General features: G+C 37.7%; 1 protein-coding gene across 9 annotated transcripts in view; it reads right to left on the reverse strand.

Annotated features, from left to right (window-relative positions):
- CDKAL1 (CDKAL1 threonylcarbamoyladenosine tRNA methylthiotransferase) overlaps positions 1-26,745 on the reverse strand; it is a 669,277-nt gene that overhangs the window by 540,995 nt on the left and 101,537 nt on the right. The window lies entirely within an intron of this gene.

Genomic DNA, 26,745 nt, shown 5'->3' on the forward strand with positions numbered 1-26,745 from the left:
ATAACCTGACATCTGGGCTCAGCTCTAAAACAGAAGACTGTGTGTATTTATGAACATCTGGATTGAACTATAACCTGAACAGTCCTAGAAGATGAGTTTTACAACAAGTCCTTCATCTGAGAGATAAAGAGTTATTGGCAGGTGGGCCAAATGTCCTAGATACCTTTTTAGAAACAATTCTGGACATACCTATCAATACCAGATTTCATCTAGAAGCATGAGAACATCCAGTTCTGAAGGTGCTAAACAACTTGATTTTTTCCCCAGGAAGACACAGTCCTAAAAAACATGTATTATATCTATTTCTTTCAAACTTAAAGGCTAGAAAAGAGGCAGCTCTGCATTATACAGGGACTTAAAACATTTTCTACTTTTTCACTACAGGTGAAAGGCAGTGACAAAGGTCTTCAATATGGTTTTTATGTATTTCAGTACATGGATGACGACATACTTCATTACTTTCTTGGGCTGTATGAAAAAGACAGAAAGGACTTCTTTAGCTCTGGCATCAATGTAGCTCTTATTCCTGTTACCTCTGCTGAGTTGATGCTTCATAACAAATTAGTATAAACATGGAGACTATGCAAAAGATGGGGGTGGGGGCTTCCCCGGTGGCGCAGTGGTTGAGAGTCCACCTGCCGAGGCAGGGGACACGTGTTCGTGCCCCGGTCTGGGAAGATCTCACATGCCGCGGAGCGGCTGGGCCCGTGAGCCATGGCCGCTGAGCCTGCGCGTCCGGAGCCTGTGCTCCGCAACGGGAGAGGCCACAGCAGTGAGAGGCCCACGTACTGCAAAAAAAAAAAAAAAAAAAAAAAAATGGGGGCGGAGAACACTCTGCACAACTCAAAGGACATCCAGATGCACAGGTAGAGATGTCCTTTCTTCTCCTTCTATGGAATTGAAGGGGTTCCTCCTGCATCCAAAGTGAAAACTGTGACTCCTATGAATGTAGCTGGCAGGTTCTGAACTACAAGTTAATTAAACTGGAATTTTTCTGAGTTAAGTAACCCCAAGTTCAAGTATAACTAGGTCTTATGAAAAGCTTTCAGTATTAGACTTCAATCATCCACATTAAATGGATGAGACATGACAAGAGAAGGCAAAAGTATTTCTGTGGTCTTGACCTTTTGGGAAGCCAAAGGCAAGAAAGTAAGACTGCTGCTGTGTGTAATACTAAGTGTACATTAATATGAAGTATAACAACTAAAAAAACTAAGTACAGAACCTTTTTCCCTGGAAGAAACACATCTATCTGGAAAGATAATTTGGTCATTTGTCCTGTTCCTCACTATTTGTTTCTGGGAAACAAGAAAGTGACTGTTCTTCCTCTTGATAAAAAACACACAAAAAGTTCTAACAGGTGGTAGTTCTAAAAGTTTAGTCTCAAAGGGATTTCAGTAATCTGGAACTGCATAAACAAGAATTACCTTATCTCAATTCAGTAAATTATCACAAATGGTTAGTATTTCTGACTAACAGGAAAAACCAATAAGTATTTGCAGACTTAAACTATTTGTCGAGGAAATGAGAATGAAGGAAGAAAAGTGAGAGTCTGTCTTAGAACCGGAAGGGCCACCCTCCACAAAGATCAGCTGAGATCTGACCCCTTCCAAGCTCTGGCTCTTTCTTAATTTCTTACCACTGTTGGCAGCTCCCATCTTCTCTTAATTGTGACCCCTCAAAATACTGATTTTTCCAAATTTATCCAAATGGTTTGATTACTCTTTCTTATTGTTCAGGGCTGCTGAAAAACAGCAACAACTAAAACTAAAAAGGAAGCCTCAAAAAAATAATTTATCCTAAGGAAAAAAACACAAAAATGAGAATTACTATAAATTCTCACAGCTGATACTCCCCATCACTAACCTTTCTAAAATGGTCTCACTTCAGGCTTCACGATTTTCAAACCTCAAGAATAATAAAATTTCAGAGTTCCCAAAAATAACTAACCCCTCTGTGACCCATACAGAAATTCTGTGGAATACCAAATTAAAAGGCCAGAGTGGTTTCAAACATCATAAACAAACATTTAAAAGAAGGAAAGATGAAGAAAACCAGAGACAAATTACTATCATTACACCTACCTATTAGGTGTAGACAGAATTCACAAGAGCTCCTGATGCTCGGGGCTCCTAACAGAAAGCTGCCTAAAACAGCTACAGAACTCCAGGTGAGCTCTGAGGTTGAGTGACAAACCGAGAATGCAACCACACTAGCCAGCACTGAAGCCTTTACTCTTTTTGACATTTTTAAATTCAGAGAAAAATCCTGGCAAAGAAATAGCACTGTCCTTGAGCTCATGCCCTTCATATGTTCTTTATTAAGCCTGATTTATTCTGAGGGAAAAACAAACCAAAACCAAAAAATTCTGAATAGGTAGGCAGTAATCTTATATAAATGTCCCAATGATAGGGATAGAGGAGGATAATTAGTTAGTTTAAAAGTCCCACTAGGGGATTAAAGACAGAAAGGGAATTTTAAGGGAGTTTGGGAGACTGTCCTAAGCTAATGACCACTCAAGGAAAAAACCCAGTAACCCAGCAACAGTCTACACTACCTTGAAGGAAGACCAGGCGCATTCAAGTTCCAGGCACACTCAAGCCACCAAGTCCTGAGAGTTAAAACACAAGACAATAGACATGGGGTCTGGATCTTGTTATATGAAGTCAGGGTGTGAATGGTCCTTGAAGAGTTGCATTCCTGCTTGTGCCCAAGACAGGAATATAGGTGAAAGGGGACATTATACCGAAACCTGAGATGAACTGCCATATTTTAGTATATGTTACCACCCTTTTGCTAATATACATATGATTTAAATAGCACCATGACAGTACCAGTTAGACCACACAGGGTTAAAGGAGGAACTAATGACAGCTACCCCCAAATGAGGAAGAAGGTGGTCTTCGCCTCTCCCCACTTTTCCTTTCATTACAAAAATGTAGCCCTCTTTGTTCTCAGGGCTGCACTTCCTTGTGTGCCTGCTTGCATCTCTCACAAGCATCCTATGTTATTAAACTCATTCTCTGCCTACGGCCTTGCCTCAAGCTGAATTCTTTCTGTAAGACAAAAGAATCTGAGCTTCAGTTAAGTCCTGACACCAGGTGAGTTAAAGATGATTAAATTAAAGACAATTAAAAGACAGTGGGTTCGAGTCCCCCCCCTAAATCAGGGATTATGGGGTTCAAGTCCCATCCAAGAAAGACTGCGGTTTCACCAATGTCCTAGTATTAATAAGCAAAAGTTACCATACCTATACAACAAATCCCATAAGACAAAGTCCTACAAAATTTAAAAGCTTCATGCTGTGAAAACTTAAAGTTAAAAATAAAAAACGTTTGAGCATACCACCCCAACTTATACATATTTATTTACAAATTATATACTTGTCTTACTGTACAAATTGATTGTATATTTTGTAAAAGATATATAGAAGTAGAAATTTTTAAAGTATGAGATAAAAATGAAGTTTTTACTATTTTCTTCCCACCCAACTCCCAATGCACTGTTTTATCTACCTTAGGGGTATGTGTACTCCATTTTAGAGATAACTACAAGAAAAGACAGAAACCAGACTGAGGCACGTAATGAGCTGCCTTTACACTGCCTTGGAGTCCACTCTAAATTATGAGAGCACTGACAAGTGAATAGCTTCTCCAACTCTGGATAGCTGCTTTCCGCCCTTTCTGTATCTACTACCATCACCTCCCTCAGAAGATACAGGGCAAGAGAGGAGGCAAGGAGGCAAAACAGCATGTGCGGAGGCCACTGCTTAAGAGTACTAATAAGGACGTTTAATAAAACTCAGATTAAATTAAGTGTGGATGTTTGCTCTGCCAGCTCTGACTTTCACTTCGCCTGGTACACTTGCTCCCTTGCCTCAGACCATTATGCAGAGCAAGCTGCATGACCAATCACCTTCTCCAGTTCCACCAAGCAGAAGGCAGGCTGGCCCCACCACGCCATCTGCACATGCACCTGCTCTCAGCAGCACTGGCTGCTCAGGGTCTGCTGGCCCAGGGATGCCCTGGCCCACAGGGCACCACTGTGAGCTCATATTTTCCACAGGAACTAGTCCAAAGATTCAGGAAGAAAGCTGGAGAGAGCCAAAGACAAGAGGCGGGACAATGAATGGCAGCTTACAAATGAGAACCACAAAACCTCTTGGGAGCTAGGTCATAAAGCATCTTACCACAGTCCCTAAAGAATTCAAAGTCATTGTTGCCTATTCCCTTGGATATTTCCTACTTTTAAAAAAGTCTAGTAATATAGCATTTGTTGCATGAAATATATATTTCATCTTATTTGAAAAATATATTCATCATTATGTATGGGCAAAATAATTATCATAACATATCATAATCTCAATTTCCTTTTATTTATTTTTTAACATCTTTATTGGAGTATAATTGCTTTACAATGGTGTGTTAGTTAGTGCTTTATAACAAAGTGAATCAGTTATACATATACATATGTCCCCATATCTCTTCCCTCTTGCATCTCCCTCCCTCCCACCCTCCCTATCCCACCCCTCTAGGTGGTCACAAAGCACCGAGATGATCTCCCTGTGCTATGCGGCTGCTTCCCACTAGCTATCTATTTTACGTTTCAATTTCCTTTTATTTGTACACTGATAAAAGTACTCAAGCAGACCATGGTGGATACACAGGAATATTAGTAAATGAACTCACATTAGATCTGAAAAACCTTCTCCCAAGATTTCAATGTTAAATTTATTCTTGATTACTGCTTTTACTAGCATAGTAAAGCAGTCCTGACTTTAAAAGTTCTCTTATAGCTGATTCTCAATATACAAAGAAGCTCATATGAGCATACTTGAAAAACATTGTCTATAATGAAGACAAGGTAAACGGTTACTAACCCAAATACATGTAAAAATGTTCAATTCTATTCATAATCAATGAAATACATATTAAAACAATGAACTGTCATCCCAATCCCCATTAAATTAGCAAAGTCAAAATTCGTAATTCCAAAAGCACATGAGGGAGAAGTGTGTCTCCGTCACTGCTGTACAGGAGGCTAACTCATACACTTTTTCTAGAGAATAATGTGACAAAATATAGCTAGAGTTTTTTTTTTTTTTTTTTTTTTTTGCGGTACGCGGGCCTCTCACTGTTGTGGCCTCTCCCGTTGCGGAGCACAGGCTCCGGACGCGCAGGCTCAGCAGCCATGGCTCACGGGCCCAGCCGCTCCGCGGCATGTGGGATCCTCCCGGACCGGGGCACGAACCCATGTCCCCTGCATCAGCAGGCGGACTCTCAACCACTGCGCCACTAGGGAAGCCCTAGCTAGAGTTTTTGAAATGCTCATTTTTTGACCTAAAATTCCACCTTTGCAAATCTAAGCTACATTATAAAAATATACAATAGCCAGAAATGAACTCAAAGATTTACACCCAGCGATGTTCATTTATTTGATGGATACAATACATTTATTGTAGTGAATGACAAATTGGATAAAATATTACACAGCCATTTAAAATTAATATTAATCAAGTAATAAACTTAAGTGTTTTTTTAAGTGGGATACAAAAATAGCACAAAGCAATTTCATCTATGTAAAAGAGAAACCAATATAGATAGACTGGAAAGTCATACGGCAGCATGTTAACTGCCTAAAGGGATACAGGTGACTTTCAAATTGCATTTTCCAAACATTTTACAAGCTACCTTTTTTTTTTTTAAATAATCGAGAAGAAAAATTGTTTTAGAAGTCTATGGATCACCAACCAACGATATTTCTGAAAAATCAGCTGTTTTTCTAACACTAAGACTAGCTTTATGAAACATAAGCCTTATACAATAAAAACAGAATTCCTTATCATTCAGTTCTGAATGATTCTGAGATAAAGCATCTGTAACTTTGAAAATCAATGTCACAACATATAAACCTTTAAAAAACAACAATCAATGACAAAGAAAACACCATTTATTTGCAGGCAGAATTATACAAGAGTCATAAAATGGACATTATGGTTTTGACCCCACGATTTTCATCCTAAAAATCACTACGTGAGAGACTTAAGAGCCATGTATTAATTCCAATTTTGAAGAGCAGAAGACACGATCCATTAGAATTTCCTGCTAACAAATAAATCTCTAAGTATAAATAAAACTAGGAATCATTAACCAAATGCTAGTTTACTATGGTACTCTAATAATTGATCTATACTAACTATAACGAAAATAAAAATTAGAAACATACAAAAACTTGTTTAACTTTTAACATCTTCTGAACATGCAGACCCAGGTTTAAAACGAACTCCATCACTTCCTAGCCACGTAAACCTGGGGGCAAGATACTTGACCCGTCTAATCATACTTGTTTCCTCAAGTTTAAAAAAAATTAAATAAGACAAAGTCCACAGAAGTGCCTCACATACTGCTCAATAAAAGATAGCTATCATTTTCCCTCAGAAACAATGTTTAACTAGGTAGAAGGAAGAGGTAAAGAGTGAAATAAAAGATTTACATCAATTCAGTCAGCATCTGGGAGGCTATGCTAGGTGCTGGGTATACTGAAATAGATAAAAGCTTGCAGTTTTCAAGGAGGGAAATACAAACCAACTGAAAATTACAATCCCCTCTAATAGGATGATATAACTATGGTAAACACAGGATGCTTCAAAGGAGTACAAGGTAGAAAGTGTAACTTGGGCTGGAAGTTCAGGGAAGCCTTCAAGAGGGAAGTGCTTTGCACTGCTAGATCTGGATAATAAAAGAGAAATGTTATCCAGTCAGAGAAGGAATGTAAGATCAGGGGAGGTACAGGCGGTATGGTAACGCCAGAACCAAAGTTTCCTGAGGGATAAGGCCTGCAATGTCCCTGGAAAGGAGGCAGAATCTGTACTGTCACCAGAACGTCACCAGGCCTTCCACACACCCACACCTGGCTCTGCAGTGAATACGAAAGAAAGGAGGCCTGGAACCCACAGGAGAAGTGCTTTCCTGCTACTATAGCCTTGCAATTTCCCACCAGCACCCTCTACTGACTGCAGCTGCTAACAGAGGAGAACTATTACTGGGTTCAGGTCCAGTTCCAGTCCCACAAAGCAAGGCAAAGAAGGCTGAACTGGGGGCTGAGAGATGATAAACAGATTACTGGCACACTGTCTCTCCTATCAAATAAAGACAGTACTCTGCCTTATTCATTTTTTGGTCCTTGGCCCCTAATACAATGCCTGGCATAAAGTAGGAATTTAATAAATTTGTAAAGCACAGTAAAATGGAAAGAACACAGAAGTTAGACCCAGGCAAATACTGGCTCAAGCCTGTCCAGTCATGGGCCAGGGATGCCACACAACTAAGCAGCAGGAAAGAACTGGATTTCCCGGAGATCAGCATGCACAGGACTGTTGCTGCCTGGAAACATTTTGGACTCCAGAGCATGCTTAGGAGTTGCTATAACAACTTCCTACGTTCTTTATATAGGGATTCATCTACAAAGAGAGGCCATCGTTCAGAAGAACTGTAAATGCATTCATGACAACACTGAAGAGTTGAGGTAAAGCGGGCCAACAGGAAAGAGGCTTAAGCTAAAGATCCCCAACTAATGTGATGCAACAAACAAAACTGAGACCATGGATCCTTCCTAACCTGTTTCTCATTTCTCACAAAATACTGATTGTTCGTTTCAGGCATTAAAAACTTTAGCATCACTGGTATCAAAAATTGTTACTTTCTCCCCTTAAAATCACATCCTGATATCAGGAAACTTAGATGATCAAACAAAATACCCCTTTGCAAGCTAGCAAACAAGAAACATGGGTTTAAATTTTGCCCTATTATAAACAGCCTCACCTTGCTAAACAGAAGGATGTTTGTTAAATTATCTTTTTCAAGGTTTAAGGCTCAATACTTGATCCAAAAGTGCCCTGTCCAGCCAGATTTCTATATAAAGCTACATGTAGAAAGTAAAGATTTTCTTTCAGTCAGAATAAAGAGAATCACAGATGTAGACAGTGACGGACAACGTTCAGTCTTAATCAAGTCTTGCCTATTGAAAGAAAAATTCCAGGTAAGGGACAACCCGTCTAGTTTTAACCATCTTTAAAATAAATAATTACTTAATTAAATAATTAAAAAGACTAGTCCTCGAATAGTAGCGCTTTGAGCAATGAACGTAAAACATCAAACACTGCTAACAGCATTGTCAGTAAATTCACCCTCAATTGTCCTTAATTTGGCGCATATTTATAAGAAAACTAACTTCAAATATGTCACATCTTTAAAAACTACTAACACATGGGAGTGTACAATCATCATAAAAAGTTTTTTTTTTTAATTGACATAATTGATAATGTCCTTGCACTCTAAGATGTCCTTCCAATAAATTTCAAAAGCAACATTCATTCATCTTTCAGAAAATACACAGTTTAATTACACCAGAACCTCCCTCTAAAGCCATTCAACACAGAACAAAGCTCTGCTCTAAAGAGGTTTATTTATAGCTGAGGACAGGGGGCATGTCCCAGTGCCCAGTATACTGTCCAACATATAAGAGATAAGGGATGATGATACTTGCTGAAAAAATGGCTAAAAGGGTCTCTCTACATGGCAGTCTAATCTACAAGGTGGCTCAGGCCATGGATAACAGTGCCACTCATTTTACCTCATATTCACAATTACTAATTTAAAAATAGTCATTTAATTTATTCTATTCACCACCACTGATCTTAACAAATCTTTTGTCAGCTAGTTCCAAGCAGAACAAAATACTACCCACATATAATTTCCATTCCAAGTAATAATCTAGGTCTCACCTGAAGAGGACTGGAACTAGAATGGCAGCAATAGGAATGGCAAGGAATATAATATACAATGATTTTTATTTAGTGTTTTTCTGATATGTCTGGAATGTTCTTCACTTACTATGAATAAATATTCTAGAACTCGTCTGAGATCTAGATTCAGACTTATTCTTTCAAAAGCCTTCCCAATGAGCCCACCCAAAAATGATCCCACCTAACTATAAAGAACCATTCTAAAATCTAATAAAAATGCAGTAGGGAATATTGAAGAAATGCAGTAAAACAATCAACATAATAAGAATGAGATAAAGAAGCTAAAAAAACAAAGTCAGAGAGAAACAGGAAATAGGAATAACATTCATAAAACTGGAGTCTAACAGAAGATTTTTTTCTAAAAAGGAATAGAACCAATGTTTAAAACTAGAAGCCAAGAAAACTTTCCAGAAATAAAAGAAGATCTGAATGTACATATTGAAATTCTCCCAATACCTGGGAGAATTAGCTGGGAAGAATCAACTCCCAGACAGACCTTAGTGAACTCTTAGGTTTCAAAGATAAAGAAAAGATACTCAAGGCCTCCGGGCAAAAAAGATAAAATAATGAACAAAGGCAAGCAAATCTGGGATCTGATCTGGGATCAGAGTTGTCTAAAATAAAACACAATGCAAGGCAACAATAGAACAGCTTTTTTTAAGAAATTCAATGAAAGAAAGAATGAATAATGGATTTTATATCCAATCAAACTGTCCTTCAAGTATCAATGCTATATAAAAACAGTTTTAAACATACAGGAATTCATAATCCCTTCTTGAAGAATCTACTACAGAATGAGCTCAATGCACCAATCGAAGACAAGGGAAATTTCAGCAAAATAGAGTGATACATCCATTTATACATGAAACTGTAGACATGAGACTAAAATAAAAGTGGGGACATTAATCTTTGAAAGCTGAAGATCAATGTACAAATGTAACAAAGTACAAACAGTGCAAAAAAATGTGAAGAAAAAGGAGAGGAAGTGAGAAAGTAAAATAAGTTCACTGGTTGGCAAAAGTCAGAAGTTAAACTCTTAACACTGAAGAGACGGTAAATGATTAAATAGGTAAAAGAGGAATACAGTCATTTAAAAGGTATAAAGACAAATGTAACTACTAGAATAAAAACACAAACATTCCTAAATACCATTTAGTTAATTTAAGGGAAAAAAATACATCTCATAGAGAAACACAGCAAATATAAAATAATATATACAGAGAGAGAGGATCACAAACTATCACCACAGCGACAAAATATATCAATCATATCAACAAATGTAAAGAAGCTTGGCTTTCTTTATTAGAAGAAAAAAATTTTAAGCTCACAAAGCAAGATCCAACTCTGTTCTATACACAAGAGACACGTCTTAAACAAAGTATTATAGTTCAGAATGGCTAAATTAAAGGGACAGGCAAAGGTATAAAAAGAGAGTACAAAAGAAAACAAAGTAGAATTCAAGCTACAAGGATTAAATGTGAAAAGAGCACTTTAATTCTAAAGCCACAACTGACAACAGCATTGTAAGACAGAAATATTCATAGACCAAATAATGCTGGAACCACCCTTTTAAAATAAAGAAGGTGAGTGTGAAGGGATTTGAATCTAAAATGGAACCAGAGAATATGAAATGGAGAATCTCAGGAATGCGCCCTCAGAAGAAGGAAACTTAAAATCCAAGAGACTGATTTTTTTTGGGGGGGGGAGGGGGAGTATTTTCGTAATATCTATGTATTCACTTACCTTTCAACCTAGCCATGTCACTCTAGAAATTCATCCTAAAGACACACTTCCAATAATATAAAAATATATGTGCACAAGTTTACTTAATACGGCACTATTTGGAACTACAAAATATTGGAAATAACCTAAATGTCCACACAAGCTGAATGAACCATGATACAGCCATTCAATGAAGTTACTATTCAGCCATAAGAAAGAATGAGGATGATCTCTATCAACCGATGCAGAGTTTCCAGGCTATATTACAAAAAGTAAAGAATAAAAGAATATCTAGAATATGCTACCATTTAAGTAAAAAACAAAGGGAGACTTTAAAAATTTACATGGATTCTGCATACAGAATTCTGCATATGTATTCTGTGGGATTATGACCCACAGAATAAATAACTATGAGTCTATACTGATATAAATGATTAAACAAATTGACAGGGAAGAAAACAACTCTTCCTCATAGTAAAAGTCCAATTAATAAATGTAGAAGACATAGTAAGAAATAGAAGAATCACAACTTGACTTGTGCTTATATGCATAAAAAAGGAAAAATAAACTAGAAGCTAATGGAGACAGGTGGGATTAGGATGAAAAGAGAGTAATGGGGATAATAAACAGGGAATTCCAGTATCTTTGGAAAGCAGCAGTTTGACCACATACTGTAAGATTCAAGACAAAAAGGACTTAAGATGTTTAATAGGATTGAACAAATAACATAAATGCATTGTAAAAAATGAGAGCTGCGTTTCTCACTGTTACAGAATGAAGTTACATATAAGAAAAGGAAGGGGACTTGCCTGGTGGTCCAGTGGTTAAGACTGCGCTTCCAGCGCAGGAGACTCAGGTTTGATCCCTAGTCGGGGAACTAAGATGAAGGGAGGAAGGGAGGAAGGGAGGAAGGGAGGAAGGGAGGAAGGGAGGAAGGGAGGGAGGGAGGGAGGGAGGCTAGGCTAGAAGTAAATCCTACGCAGTTGAAATAGAATCAAAGGGCACAGTATGACCTCATGCTTTTTAATACATATACAGATAGATAACCAAAGCAACGAAGGTACAAGATGAGCCTGGACTCTTATGGTACCAGAAATAAGCCAACTTAGAGGAGTTTCCATTGGCCAAATCCAGAACAATTTGAGCAGTAAAAATAATGATAGCAAGGGATTATGCCCAAGGTTAGAATAAATAACCTTGACCCTATGAAGACAATATTACAAAGACAGACAGACAGATGGGAGGGTGAAGAGTGGGCTCTTCTTACAGTAAGATTCCAATTAATTAATGCAGATGGCATGATGGCAACGGAAAAATCATCACTTGATAAATACCACAGTATTAAATGTTATATGCAAAAGTAATCAACGGATGCTAAAAGTAATGGTGAAAACATGATGAGAAACAGGATATATGCATAAAGCCAAAGTACCACAAAATACATATTAACTCCAAAGGGGAAGATAGTAACTATAGAGCATAAAGCTGAAAGCTACCACCTTAAGTAGATGAATTTAACACCTAGTTACTGTATGTCAAAGTTAACAACAACAACAAAAAGATTTAACAATATCCTGAATCTCCTTGGTATGACACACTGAGAAAGACACATACCTACCACTCCCTGTATTCTTGATAAAATGCATAACATCTTAATCTAATCATGAGGAAATATCAGGAAAGCTCAAATTATGCAATATTCCATAACAAAACTCACCAGCACTCTTCAAAAGTGCCAATGTCATAAAAGACAGACTGAAGAACTGTCCTAGATTGGAAGAGACTGTGACATGACAACTAAATGCAATGTAGGATACTAAATTGAATCCTGAACCAAAAAAAAAAGACAAATTTTGAATAAGGTCTGTATAACAGTTCATAGTACTGTATCAATATTAATTTCCTGGTTTGATCTTTGCATTATGGTAATGTAAGATATTTAAACGTTAGAGGAAGCTGGGTGAAAGGTCTATGGGAATTGTTTGCACTGTTCTTGAAACTTTTCAGTATGACATTATTTCAAGATGTAAATTAAAACAAAAAAGTTTAATACTCTATAAAATTCCAGTCAAGGCATGTTTATAAACAATATTTATAATAGCCAATTATTAGGAAAAAACTCAATGTTCATCAACAGGTGAGTAAATAATATTTCATGTATATAAAATAGAACATTTATGAATCCATAAATAAATAAGAGCACAAAGTAGTCTATGAATCTATAAGAATAAGGAAGCTTTATATACACCTGTAGGGAATTATTCCAGGGTACACAGTTAGTTGAAGAAAGGAGGGAAGAAGGGAAGAAGAAAGAGGGAGGAGAGATAAAGGGAAGGAGAGAGGAAGGGAGAGAGGAATAGAAGAGTCAAATTTGCTGTAACACTTTTTGCCGTTATAAACAGTGATGCAATAAATGACTTTATATCCCTGTCCTTGCAGACACGTGTTTTTATATCTACAGGAGACGGTCATAAAACACAGAATTGCTAAATCAAGGCGCATACATATTTTTAATTTTTATACTTATCAAAAAATTACTTTCCTAGAAGACTGTGGTAATTCAGACTCTCACCAGCAATAATATCAGAGCAAACATTTCCCCCAAATCTTAGGACCACCAGTTCTACTGAAAAATCCAATCTACTCAGCAAAAAAACAGTATCTCATTTTAATTTGTATTTTTCTGACCACCGGTAAGGATGAATGAACTTTTCATATTTATTTCCTCTTCCATAAGTTGCCTGTTCATACCCTTTGAAGACTTTTTAATTAAGCTGTCTCATTTATGGAGCTCTTTGATATTATTCATATATACATTTATTTATATTTTCATATGTATGTATATATATACACACATATATTATATATATTTTAAAATCTCTATAGATTTTTTAAATCTTGTTTTGGGTGCTTCAGTCCATACGGAAATTACAATCACTAGGGGTTAAATCTATCAAATCTTTTTGGTTGTGATACTGGTTTGGAGAATGTAACTGCCATTTAGTGGGCGTAAGTCAGAGGTGCTAGGTGTCTTCTAAGGCACATGTCTGTCCTGTACAAAGAACTCCACATGTCCTGCAAGAGTTCTGAATCTCCCATTAAACATTCAAGTAGGTAAAAAACATATTTACATTATCTAGTCCTAGAATCTAAGGTGCATCCCTAGGGCAATGTCATTGTCGGTATTTAAGCTGTTAAGGCTATACATATATCAGATGGAATTCATTACTCTCACAATTCAGTGTAATTCTACATATAGGTGATTTCATCAGGTCTTCTGGTGTATTAGTACCTGAGTATTTATATTTTGAAATATATATTACATTACCAATGTTTCTGTTTATTTCCCCCTACATTAATTATATCCAGAGCATTGTGTTATTTGTAATAATGTGTATAGGTAAGTTATGTTATTCATGAATTTTACTAAAGGGTACTTTGCTAAACATTTGTTATACAAAAGGATCACTGGGTCTGATAAGGTTCAGAAACACTGCCGTAGGCCTAGAGGAGAAGAAAAGACTCCTCAGATTCTAGATCTTTTACCCTCCTCTCCACCCCCACTAGGACTAGAGATAAGACCCCCTCCTCTAATCCCACCTACACAGGTACACCTTCTTCCCAGGACCCAGGGTCTCAACTCCATCTGTGTTCTCCTCTAACACAGAGTTCTAAGGCTCTAAAAGATGCCCAAAGTTATTTACCCAGTGGGACAATGAGGGGATAAGAAACATATATACTCAAGGTACCACGTGCCCAGGATTTGCTCAATGGACTATCCGTCAGTTCTATTTTCGTGTTTCTTTAAAAATTATCATTTTTAAATGTAAATGATCAATGACACCAAAACCTTTGTTATTTATTAAAGGAGTAAAAACATCAAAAGAACAAATTAATCAATATTTCAACTGCAGACGACAAAAAAATTATTTAAAAAGTTGACTCAAAACATTTTCTCATTTAAAGTAAAACAAGTCTTTCCCTTCAGTAACTATCATGAGCTACTGACAGGCATTTAAGGAAAGCATCAAGTTAAACGTTTTAGTTTTGCCATAAACTTGCTTATCTGATCCCTCTTAGAAAAGAAATTTATGATCTAGAAAGCACATCACTGGCTGGTACAAAGGATGAGCTGTTGATTTCTAAAACATATTGTACGAGAGAGCCTTGACATACACCTTAATTTGTATTTTTCCCAAAATAGTTTGTATCATGTGATTCTGTCATTTCTTTTTTAATGCATCTACATTCCCTCCCTCCCTCTCTGCCTCTCCAACTCCCACACACACACTCACTCTCTCCTTCTCCCTCTCTCTCTCCCCCTCTCTCTCTCTCTCCTTCTCTCTCTCTCTCCCTCTCTCTCTCCCCCTCTCCTTCACTCACTCACTCACTCTCTCTCTCCCCCTCTCCTTCTCTCTCTCTCTGCCCCCCACTCTCTCCCCCTCTCCTTCTCTCACACACACTCTTCCTTCCTCTCTCTCTCCCTCCCTCTCTCTCTCCCCCTCTCCTTCTCTCACACACACTCTCTTCCTCTCTCTCTCTCTCTCTCTCTCTCTCTCTCTCTCTCTCTCTCTCTCTCTCTCTCTCCGCCTCCTTCTCTCACACTCTCTCTCTGTCTCTCACTCCCTCACCACAAGAAGAAAAACACCAAAGAATGAACCGTTACAACATAAATAAGTCTGGGCAGTTTGTAACAATGGTTCAGCAGAGTATCTCTGCAAGGACACAAAAAAATGGTTCAGCAGAGTATCTCTGCAAGGACACAAAAAGACACTGTTGCAGAATGTTCAGATTGTTCACAATCTAGGATGAGGATTGGATACTCTTAACTTTCCTCTAAAAATATCCAATGGCGCCAACCTACAGAAACCCTACAGCAAGTTGTATAGGACTCTTCCCTTTGGTTAGCTTTTCACCGGTTATATTGACTTCTCCACTTTTTTTTTTTTCAAGTTAAATGTAAAACACTAAGTTTCTGTCTGAGTGAAAAGAAGCATTGCTCTCAGCTGAAACAAACTTTTTAGAATTATATAAAATACTGTTTTCTAGCAGTTAAATTATAGAATGAACTGAAGTCTCAAACTTTCTTCCAATTAGTTAAGACCTTCTGTGATAATTTTAAACTCTGCTTTTGCTTTCTGTCTAAACTCTTGTAAAATTTCTAGTTTCTAAACCAGGTTTATAATCATTGTTATCACAAAATGGAGTATCAGAAACAATGAGATACATACTTTCCTCATAGATCCCATTTCAAATATGGTCACTGCCGATCTTAAGAGTGGAAAATATGTGAAAATCCCAATTATCCTTTTTTGTTATTATTATTTGTATACGCAACATCTAAGCCATGAGCTTCTCCAGTGTATTTTGTTATTGTTATTATCAATACTTCATCAGAGACAGCTAGGGTAACCAAAAAGAAGAAAAGTTCTCAAATGTCAACTGTGTTGTTTCTTAAACATTCTGAATAAAGTAAACAGGAGAAAGAAGGGCCATTGGTTCACAAATATGTTGAGAATCTCATCCAATACTCTAGTCCTGATAAATGAAGAAGGTAAATAAAATACACATCTTGCCTCAAAGACTACAACCTGTAGCAGAGGCATCAAGTTAAGACCCAGTGAGCATTTTCCCTTTCTTCAGTACTGACAGAACCCCAATTCTGTTGGGAACAACAACATGACTAGTCTAAAACAAATGAAAATAAACCACATTTCCTAGCCTCCCTTACAAATAGAGGTAGTCATGTAATATGGCTCCGGCCAATGAGATGCAGACACAGGGTTCTGTGTGGGACTTCCAATGAAGTGCCTTTAAAGGAGGGACCAACTCAGCTGGCACTGTCCCATTTGGTAGTTCCTCCTTTTTGTAAAGTACATATGATGGCTGAAGAGTAGCAGCCATTTTACATCATAATGCAAAGATCAATAAAACTTTAGAGACTTAGCCCTCACATCCTTGAGTTGGTAAACCAAAGCCAGCAACTTCCTAACTATGGACTTTGCATTATATAAAGGAAAATAAACCCCCTATCTTATTTAAGCTTCTACTTTTAGGGTCCTCTATGACATGCGGCTGAACTTAATTTCTAAGTAATGCAATCTAATAGGAAAGAGATACAGAAGAAGTTCTGTGAAAAGCTTACAGAGGAAGACACTTGTTCTGACAGAGGCAGGGAGTGGAGGGGGCGTGAGGAGAAAAAGCATACAGAGAAAGCAAACACATGAGTTGGTTCATTCATTTGTTCAACTCTTATTGTCAACCACTGTGTTAGGTGCTGGGATACAGATAAAAGACACAGTGGCTGTCCCTAAGGAACCCTGAAATGGGTTACAGACAGATGAAGATATGATTAAAATACAGGGTTATTTATAGGGGCAGCCACACACAGCTGTTCCGGATTGTGTCTACAAGAACTGACATCTTTTCCTAATCCCACAAAGGTAACATCCACTCATCAAAGCCTGTACCCAAAGGTGCCTCAAGGACTGCCCTCAGCCCTTAAGCTATAAAAACAGTAATAGAGGTAAACATAAGGTACTTTGAGTAGAATCTGCACCCACACATAAGACTATTAACTAAAGGCAGAGTTGCATTTTACCTGAGGATTTTGTTTATCCTTCACTGCCACCCCTTATCCAGTTTTTGATGATCACAGTCAACCATTCCTTAATGCAGTCTAAAATCAACGTAACTATTTTAATATGGCCCAGAGGACACCTAAACCTAATTGTAACCATAAATAAGGAACAGAAATAGTAAACATTTAATATTTTAATATGGTGTGCTATGGGTTTAAAGGTCATACTTTTTTATTTCATTTATTATCAGTTAATAAACAGCACTACTGAGTGACCAAAAATTAAGAAAGATTATGTTTTTCACACTTAGAGCATACAAGAAGGGGAGTAATGGGCTTCCCTGGTGGCGCAGTGGTTGAGAGTCCGCCTGCCGATGCAGGGGACACGGGTTCGTGCCCCGGTCCGGGAGGATCCCACATGCCACGGAGCGGCTGGGCCCATGAGCCATGGCCGCGGAGCCTGTGCTCCACAATGGGAGAGGCCACAACGGTGAGAGGCCCGCGTACCGCAAAAAAAAAAAAAAAAAAAAAAGAAGGGGAGTAAAAATACACAAGTGTCTTTTTTTCTCTGCTGTTGTACTAACACACACACCAAGAATAAGTAGAATGTCTTTCAAACCAAAGCAATAGGAAATCACTCCTGGCTGAAAGCACAGGCTTAGATCATGTTGATTTCTTCTTTAATCCTGCTGAAGCAAGTTTCTGCATGCTTTCTGGGGCCTCCACCTACAGAGCTGTTAGGACAACAGCCAACACATATATTTAATTACGTGAGTATTCAATGCTATCAGCCAGCTGTTGCCAGTACATAATACTCTGACCTTTCACTTACTCTCTTGCTTAAAATGCCAAAAACAAAGCAACTGTTGATGTAACAGTAATCATGAAATATGCAAAATACTATTCTCCAAAAAGATTTTTGATAGCTATGAAACTCAGTTTTGCATTTTATAATGATTTCTTACATCTAAACTGCTTTTTCTGTTCCTGATTTGCAAATTAAGTAACTTATCTTACAACTGTAAATTTAACTATTCCTTCATTTTTTTTAAGTCAACCAGGAATTCAATCCTAAAATATACTTTCTCCTTTACTCCCCATCAAATTTCTCACTGGGATTTGTCATGTAATAATCTCCCTGCACTCCCATTCATCTCCATGTTTTCCATGGATAGGGGACAAACAACTGAAGTCTGTAGCAGGAAATGGGTCAAAATCTGCTCTGAATTATGTAACTCTCACCCCTCACTTTAGGAATCAACAGAGAACTCTTCATTTATGTTTCCAGAAACCATGTTCCTCTAATACCATCATTAACCCCAGACTAGCTGACAGGGAAAAAACAATACAAAGTCCTAGCATCAACAGAAAGTAGACTAAACAGACCCATGACTTAAGACTTGAATAATATGAATTCACATATGGTAGACAGTAAGAAGACCTAACACATAAACAGCAACTTATCCAGAGAAATTTGGTCTTCATCAAATCAGCTTTCAATTCAATGCAAAACTCAGTGCCAAATGTTTCCCAGGCACTGTACCGGAGACCAAGGATCCCTCAGGAAACAAGTGGACAACATCACTGTCTGCATAGATCTTACTGTTCCACTCCTCTCTCAAAGATCCTACATCAAGTCAACCTCTCCAAAACATCTACTTCTTACCCCACAACAGCCATGTTGATTTCTTTCTCCCGCTTTGGTGTTTTTAATGTTTTTTGCTCATTCACTGAAACTGGACAATCTGATACTCAAATGTAAGACAAGTGTTGTGATATTAATATAGTTATATAATTAATAATATGCTTAACACAAAATAATACATAGTTATATAATTAATATAGTTATATAATTAATAATATACTTAACACAAAATAATACATTAGCAATGACTTGCTGATGCCCTGACAGCAGAATGATGCCAAGCACTCTTCCCAAAAAAGGAAGCATCAATCAATTTAACCTAAGTGTACAAACACATGTTGAGTACAACTGTGTGTCTAAAACAAGGTCTAACACTACCCGGTTTTCATCTACACCTTTGTTACCCTCTGACTCAAGATGAGATGCTTCAATTAATCCAATGGCCAAGGTCCTGAAGCAGAGCCAGCTCACTTAGTTTGGCAGGAAGAACAGGGTCCTGCCACTCACGGCTGAGCTTCTGGCAGCGCGACCAAGCAATACTCCAAGGAGGGAGAAGAGTTCTCACTCCTGTTACTACCTGACTCTGGAAAGAAACTGTGGACCAACAGTGGCAAGCACAAGTTTCTTTTTTTTTTTTTTTTTTTTCCCGGTACACAGGCCTCTCACTGCTGTGGCCTCTCCCGTTGTGGAGCACAGGCTCCGGACGCGCAGGCCCAGCAGCCATGGCTCACGGGCCCAACCGCTCCGCGGCATGTGGGATCTTCCCGGACCGGGGCACGAACCCGTGTCCCCTGCATCGGCAGGCGGACTCCCAACCACTGCGCCACCAGGGAAGCCCTAGCACAAGTTTCTTATCTCATTTAGGACAAGAAGGGGCAGGTTTCTTCCTAGTTTATAAGCAAGACATAAAAAGCAAAACAGCACGATTTCTTAAAAAGAGAGCCCTTTAGTACAATCTTTGCAAATTAGAATGTTCTTTCCCCTTTTTGCAAATATACAGCCTGTCTCTACAAGGGATTCACAGGTGCCTTGGGAGTCTCTTCTCAGAAGAGCTGACAAGCAAGTCTTACTCCATGAATGGTATCTGTTTCCCAAGAAAAGGAAAATCATTACATGGAAGAGTCAGAGGGTCAAAGACTTCATAAAAAAGGATTTTCCTGAGGTCAATAACCTGACCTCAAGACCACAATCTAGTAGAGAGCCAAATATGTAAACAAATAATAAAATGTAATATGCAACAATAGATGTTTGTACGGGATAAAGAAGTAGCACAGAACAGAGGGTGATTAACTCTGGGGACCCTGGAGGTAAAGGGTGGGAGTTAGAAGGGAGATAACCTTGCACACAGTATTACCTTTGATATGAGTCCCACAAGATGACTAGGTTGCCAAGTAGAATTACATGGGGTGCATGAGAGTGTGTGTGTGTGTGCGCGCGTGTGTGCGCGCATGGACGTGCACACATGCATGCCTTTGGGGGAAAGGGAGAGCATGTTCCAAGGAACAGGAAAAACATATGCAAACACATTATATGTCTGGAAAATCATACAATTTAGGCAAGAAGTAAAATTCTATGGAGGAGTGGTGAGAAAAGAGGCCATAGAGGTAGGCAAGGAACAGATTATTTTAAAAGACCTTGTTACACTAGGAAATTATATCTTTCTCCTGTAGCTGAGAAGGAACCATTACAGGGTGTGAAGGAGAGGAACGCATGAACTGGAACAGAAAAGGAGCTGAGAGCAAGCTTAACTTCTACTGTAATATAAGAGCAAGAGATATTGAGGACCATAACTAAGACTTTAGCAATAGGGATGGAGAGAAAGGATTAAATTCAAAAGATATGTGTCTAGTTTGTGGCAATCTGATGAAACATGAGAACACAGTGGTTCACTGCAAGTTCCAAGAAGCAACAAAACACTAACAACACTGGGCAAAAGTAATGAGAAGGAAGGAATCAAAGGGAGGAAGGAAAAGATATTTTAGAAGTAGAATCAGTTCTGAAGGATGGAAAATAGGGGAGGGAAAGAGGGAGTCAAAGAAAACTCCCAGACTATCTGATAGGTGACCTTGTAACCAAACAAGATAGGCAATACGAACAGGAACATTAGCTGGGGAAAAGGTGAGGTAGATAATGAAGAAGCTCTGACACGATGATTTAAAGTGTCAACTTTAAGGGGCATCTAAATGGAAAAGTCCAGAAAGCAGTTGGACATACAATGGACATACAAGTTTGGTTCTTGGAAGGAGAGAACAGGGTCAGAAATGGAAATTTGGGAGTGATCAACACACAGATAGTATCTAAATAGTGAAAGTAGATGAGAAATGGTAGGAGGAAACGTAAACTCATGTTAAAAATAGCACTGTTTGGAGAAAAACAATCGCCTTAGACAAAACTTAATTGACAATACCTATTAAGTCAAACAGTACAGTTTTTTTTTTTTTTTTTTTTGTGGTACGCGGGCCTCTCACTTGTTGTGGCCTCTCCCGTTGTGGAGCACAGGCTCCGGACGCACAGGCTCAGCGGCCATGGCTCACGGGCCCAGCCGCTCCGCGGCATGTGGGATCTTCCCGGACCGGGGCACGAACCCGTTTTCCCCTGCATCGGCAGGCGGACTCTCAACCACTGCGCCACCAGGGAAGCCCAATATTTTGAACTAACTTTCCATATAGAGGGGAACATTTAAGGTGGGAAAGGATAGCTGGAACCATGAAACTGTGACTTGTAAATGACACTTGAAACAATAACATAAAAGTGCTACTGAACTAAAGCCATTTCATACTAGAAAAGCCAAAATTAAAATGTCTAAGTTTTAAGAAAAAATCCACAACCTACAACATTAAAAACTAAGTTTAACAAAAGAACTTGTGTTATCTAACCTGTTTCTTGAAAAAGGCCAAACTAAAACCTAGTATTATTTTTTATCTCCCAATGCCAATTGTTTTAATTAAAAAAATAAAGATAACCTGATTACTAACAAATCTAGTTAAAGACAGAACCAGCCGAGTTTTTTTCTTTTTTTAAACTGTATAATTACTAACTGAAAAGGAAAGCACTTCTCTGTTTGTAATAAGTCAGCTTTTTTGAAGGCAATTTATTTCACAAATTCAAGTTGAAATAATATTCTGATGCCTCCCCCAACTTCAATTTACAATGAAGAACTCAAAGTTAAATCCACATAAAGCAAAAAATCTTTTCATACTAAGAGTGAATATCCAATAATTTACTTGATCAACAGAATGCTATTTCTAAAAAGAGCTCTCCTTTAAACAGAAGATATCATACAAAGCAGGTTATCCTCTGTCTCAACATACACTTTTCTTCTTTGCCCATTTCTCCTTATATTTCCATTGTTCTTTCAAGTAATTTCATTGAGATATCAAAACCATCCCTTCAACATTACCATTTATTTCGACAGGCAAAGGTGGTTCAAAGAACGAGTGACTCGTCTATCTACTATCAGTGTGGCTAAACCACAGTGCCCATTTGGGTTAATAACGCACAAGGTCAAACAGAGGTTGACAGTCCATGATCAAAGCAAGCTGGCTATTCTTTCTGTCATTTATATAGAACACACAAGACGTGTTTATCTTCACCAGCCTCTGAATGACCTCCTTTAGGTGGCATGGAAAAGATCCCACATTTCTATAAAGCACTAACCAAAGGAGTTTTCTTATTTGATACTCTCATTAAGAGCAAATTTTATTTTTTTTGAAACTTTTGATCTTTTTCGTTTACTCAAGAACCCCTCAAGTTTAAGGCCATATTGTCTAAATCAAATTAGTTTAATGGATAAAACAAGGACAGGGCAACTGGCAAATGCTCAAGAGGAAAGAGTATGCACACAACAGGCTGCCATCACAAAACATGGGGCTCATTAGAGATTTTTTTCAAAATTAGTAAAGGCAATAGCATTTAACATTTCAAAGTTCAAAAGGCAGCCAAAAAAATCATTCTTAACTCCCTTTTTACTACTTAAAACTCCTACTGTTTTATCAATCTGAACATCAATAATACAAACACTATAAAGCCTTGGTAATCAGATCAACTAGTAGAAAGTACTGAGCAGTACAGCCTACGGATTAACACGTATGCATTTTCATGCCAGGTATGTAACTTGGACTAGATTAAGGAATTATTTAAAAATAGAATGATTTACTATCAGCATCAGTGTATAAAATGAAAATTTCCAAATAATTTTAAGCCAATATTCTCTGTGACCAAGGTTAAATAATACTCCCAATATTTTTTATACTGTGAAGTTGCAAAACTAATACTTTTGACCACCACCACCAAGAGAAGAAAAAAAAAAAAAAAGGCCCTGGCTGTCTTGTCACAAATTCACAATTCTGGGATCTTATGCATTGATTACATGAAAGATAGTAAATCCCTCAGTTTTCTTTCTTTTCTCCTGTTAAAACAAGAGGGTCCTACTGCCTTGTAGCTCAAGAGAAATAAAATGAGTTGATAATAGACAAACAACTATTAAATATCAAAAATACACATGGCACGGAGAACTACGTTCAATATCCTATGATAAACCATAATGGAAATTATATAAAGAAAGAATGTATATATATGTATAACTGAATCACTTTGCTGTACAGCATTAATTAACACAACACTGTAAATCAACTATACTTCAATAAAAAAATTTCCACAGTTGAAACAAAAAAGAATACACTGGGAGAGAGACAAAAGCAGATGATCAGAAATGATGGCAAACACTCAGAAATAAGTGGCAAAGTGAAGCAATCATTATTTGTAGGGGGTTCAGGTTAGAAAAAAATAGCCCCCAGCCCATCCTGAAAATGGGTGAATATGAGCATAATGCATTAGGTACAGCTGAACAAGGAGAGATGAAACACCCTATCAGGGTCTCCTTGAGTTTAAATGTTGCCTCACTGTCATGGGGGAAAAAAATGCATGCTCGTGAGGAGGCTGAAGGGAAAGGATGGAGCTAGAGGTTGAGAGAAGACAAACGTGTCGCATGACTGAAGGTGTAATAAAGTTTATGAACTATTTTTCTTTGTTTTGCTTTGTTAGGAGAGAGTGGTGAAAGGAGGGGAACATTTAAATAAAGCAAAATGCTTGACAAGAGTAGGTAATCTTTCACTGAAAGTCTTTAAATGTATAAATGTCACTTGAATTTGACATTTTCTCAATGTTAATTGTTACTGTGCCTTCTACAGGATTATATTTATTCTGGAAACAAATCCAACGTTAGCTTAGGTGGTATGTTAACAAGAACTAGTTGTGATTATCAAAAGCTTTCAAAGCCATTTAAAAAAATACTTAATCACCTATAATACTGTTTTTAAATTTTCTTTCAAGCAAGCAGAATAGTGCATTAAAGGAACCTGCGCTCTCTACCACTAGCGTCGTAGTGTTAAAATGACAAACATATCTTAAGTGATTACCTCACTTAATCTTTCAAACACTGTATCATTACCTTGAACCGCATTCACAACAGTTTATATAAGAAAACCCATTGACACAAGTTATATTTGAGTTTTTAAGTAAACTTTTAGAAACAGTCTAGAAGTGTATCCGTTAATCACATTTTAAAATTGATAATCACACAAACTAAATTCTCTGGGGTTTGTACTTAGAGGCTATCAGTAGCACTAAAATATCTTTGTATCTTATGCCTCTCCTATAGGAGAAAAAGTAGATAATCGGGGAACATGATAGACTTCCCATAAAAGGCATTCTTTGAAAATAAGCAGCACCTGGTAAACATCATGCTCTGCTCTTGGTTTAATTCTCCCTTCTTCTGGTCCTAACCATGACCCTAACTCCCCTGTTCCACCTCACATCACTACCACCCTCCTAAGCCTCCCACCATCGTTCAGGTAACAACTCTTCTCTGCTCCTTCCATGATTTCTGAGTTGAGGAAACCATCATATTCAACTATCGCTTCTATGGAAACAATACAAATCTGTACCTCTAGTGTTGCCTCTTTGATACCTGCCTCAATTCTGTAACTGCTTACCTGACTTCTTTACCTGGTATTAAAATTAACATCGCACAGGCTCTAGTGAGACTACCTAGGTTAACATCCCACCTAGACCACTTATGAACTCAACAGTTTTAGAGAGCTTCATCTGCAAAACAGATGCTTCTTCATCTGTAAAACAGAAATAAAATTGGAACCTACAACTCACTGGTAGACTGCAAGAATTAAACTAGATAATATCTAATTGATGTAAAGCACTTTGAACAGTGCCTGCCACATAGAAGACACTTGATAAAAATCAAATATTATCCATTACTTTATTATAATATTTAGCTGTAACTTCAAATACAGCATGTTCAAAAACAAAAACATGTCTTCCTTCAAACTGGAGAACAGAAAGGCACTAGCACTATCAAACATCTAGACTTATTATAAATCTATGCTAATTATGACTATGTCAGGAAAGCAGTAGTAGAATAAGCACCAAAATAAAGAAACAGATCAGTGGAACCAAACAGAGAGCCCACGGACAGACCCAACCATCTATGGACACTCAGCCTATGACAGAGTGGATAATATACAGATAAAAGGAGAAAGGACAGGTTTTCAAAAAGTAAATGCTACTGAAAACATATTGAAAGAGCCATTTCACAGAAAAGGAAAATCTAAATGGCAAATAAACATATAAAAAGATGCTCAACATCGCTAGTAATCATAGAAACACAAATTAAGACCGCATTGAGATACCACCTCCACCACCAGATTGGTAAAAATTTACAACCCTGACCATATCAAGTACTGGCAAGAGTGGAGAACAACCACACCCATCCATGACTGGTGGCAGTGAACGCCAGTACATCCGTTGGGGGAAAAGTTCATCATTACGTAAAAGTTTGAATATGCACATACCTGTGACCCAATAATTCCTAGGTACATATCCTAAAATAACTCTTGCACATCCACACCAGAAAACATGTTCAAAATATTCAGAGCAGCAGTGCTCGTGAAAGCAAAACACAGGAAAAACTCAAAACTCTTTCAATAATAAAATGGATAAATTGTGACAAATTCATTCAGTAAAATACTATGAATGGCCAGTTATTTTACATCCATCAATATGGATAAATCTAAAAGCAAAATGTTAAGGAAAAGAAGCAAATCTCAGAACACAAACAGTATAAGTCCAATATATAAAGTTTAAAAGAGGGCAAAACTAAACAACACATTGTTTAGAGAGATATTTAATAGATGATAAATTTACTAATAAAAAGAAAGGAATGACCCACAAAAGTCAGGATAAAGGTTACATCTCAGGGATATGACTGACTGAAAGAGGGACAACGGGGTAGTTTCTAAGGTCTCAGCAATGCTTTATTTCTTATGTTGGGTGGTAGATACTAGGCGTTAAGTTTGTTAACCTTATTTAAACTGTACGTGTTTCATAAATTCATTTATGTATGATATATTTCACAATAAAACCAATGTGGTGGGGGTTGAGTTTGAGAGTGAAGTCAGGAAATGAAAAATCTTAAGAAGTCTCTCAGGGGACTTCCCTGGAGGTCCAACGGTTAAGATTCCGCGCTTCCACTGCAGGGGGTTTGATCCCTGGTCCAGGAACTAAGATCTCACGTGCCGTGCAGCACGGCCAAAAATTTTAAAAGTCTCTCGGGGAAGGCAAGAAGAAAAATAGGACTGGAGCTAAAAGGGGTGTATGGGGCTGAGTAGATCTGAGTTTGTTTAAATACCAGTGAAAAGGCACCAATGGGGTTGGAGAGATGAAAACAGAGGTGAATGAGGAAATAATTTATAGAATGAAGGTTGTAAGAAGTGGATAGAGTGGGTGGAGTAAGATTCAGAGATGTGAAAAAAAAAAAGATACTTCTTTCACTGTAACTTGAGGAACAATTCAAGAACCAGGGATTACATGCCGGCTCCCCCAATAAACTGTACTTCCCTTGATGGCCAGGCATTATTAGAACAGTGTTAATGGACAGGGAAGAGAAAGAGGTCAGAACTGCTTTGGATAGTTTCAAAAAGT

The sequence above is a fragment of the Mesoplodon mirus genome, assembly GCF_964341445.2.
Source record: "Mesoplodon mirus genome assembly, chromosome: 12".
Classification (NCBI taxonomy): domain Eukaryota; kingdom Metazoa; phylum Chordata; class Mammalia; order Artiodactyla; family Ziphiidae; genus Mesoplodon; species Mesoplodon mirus.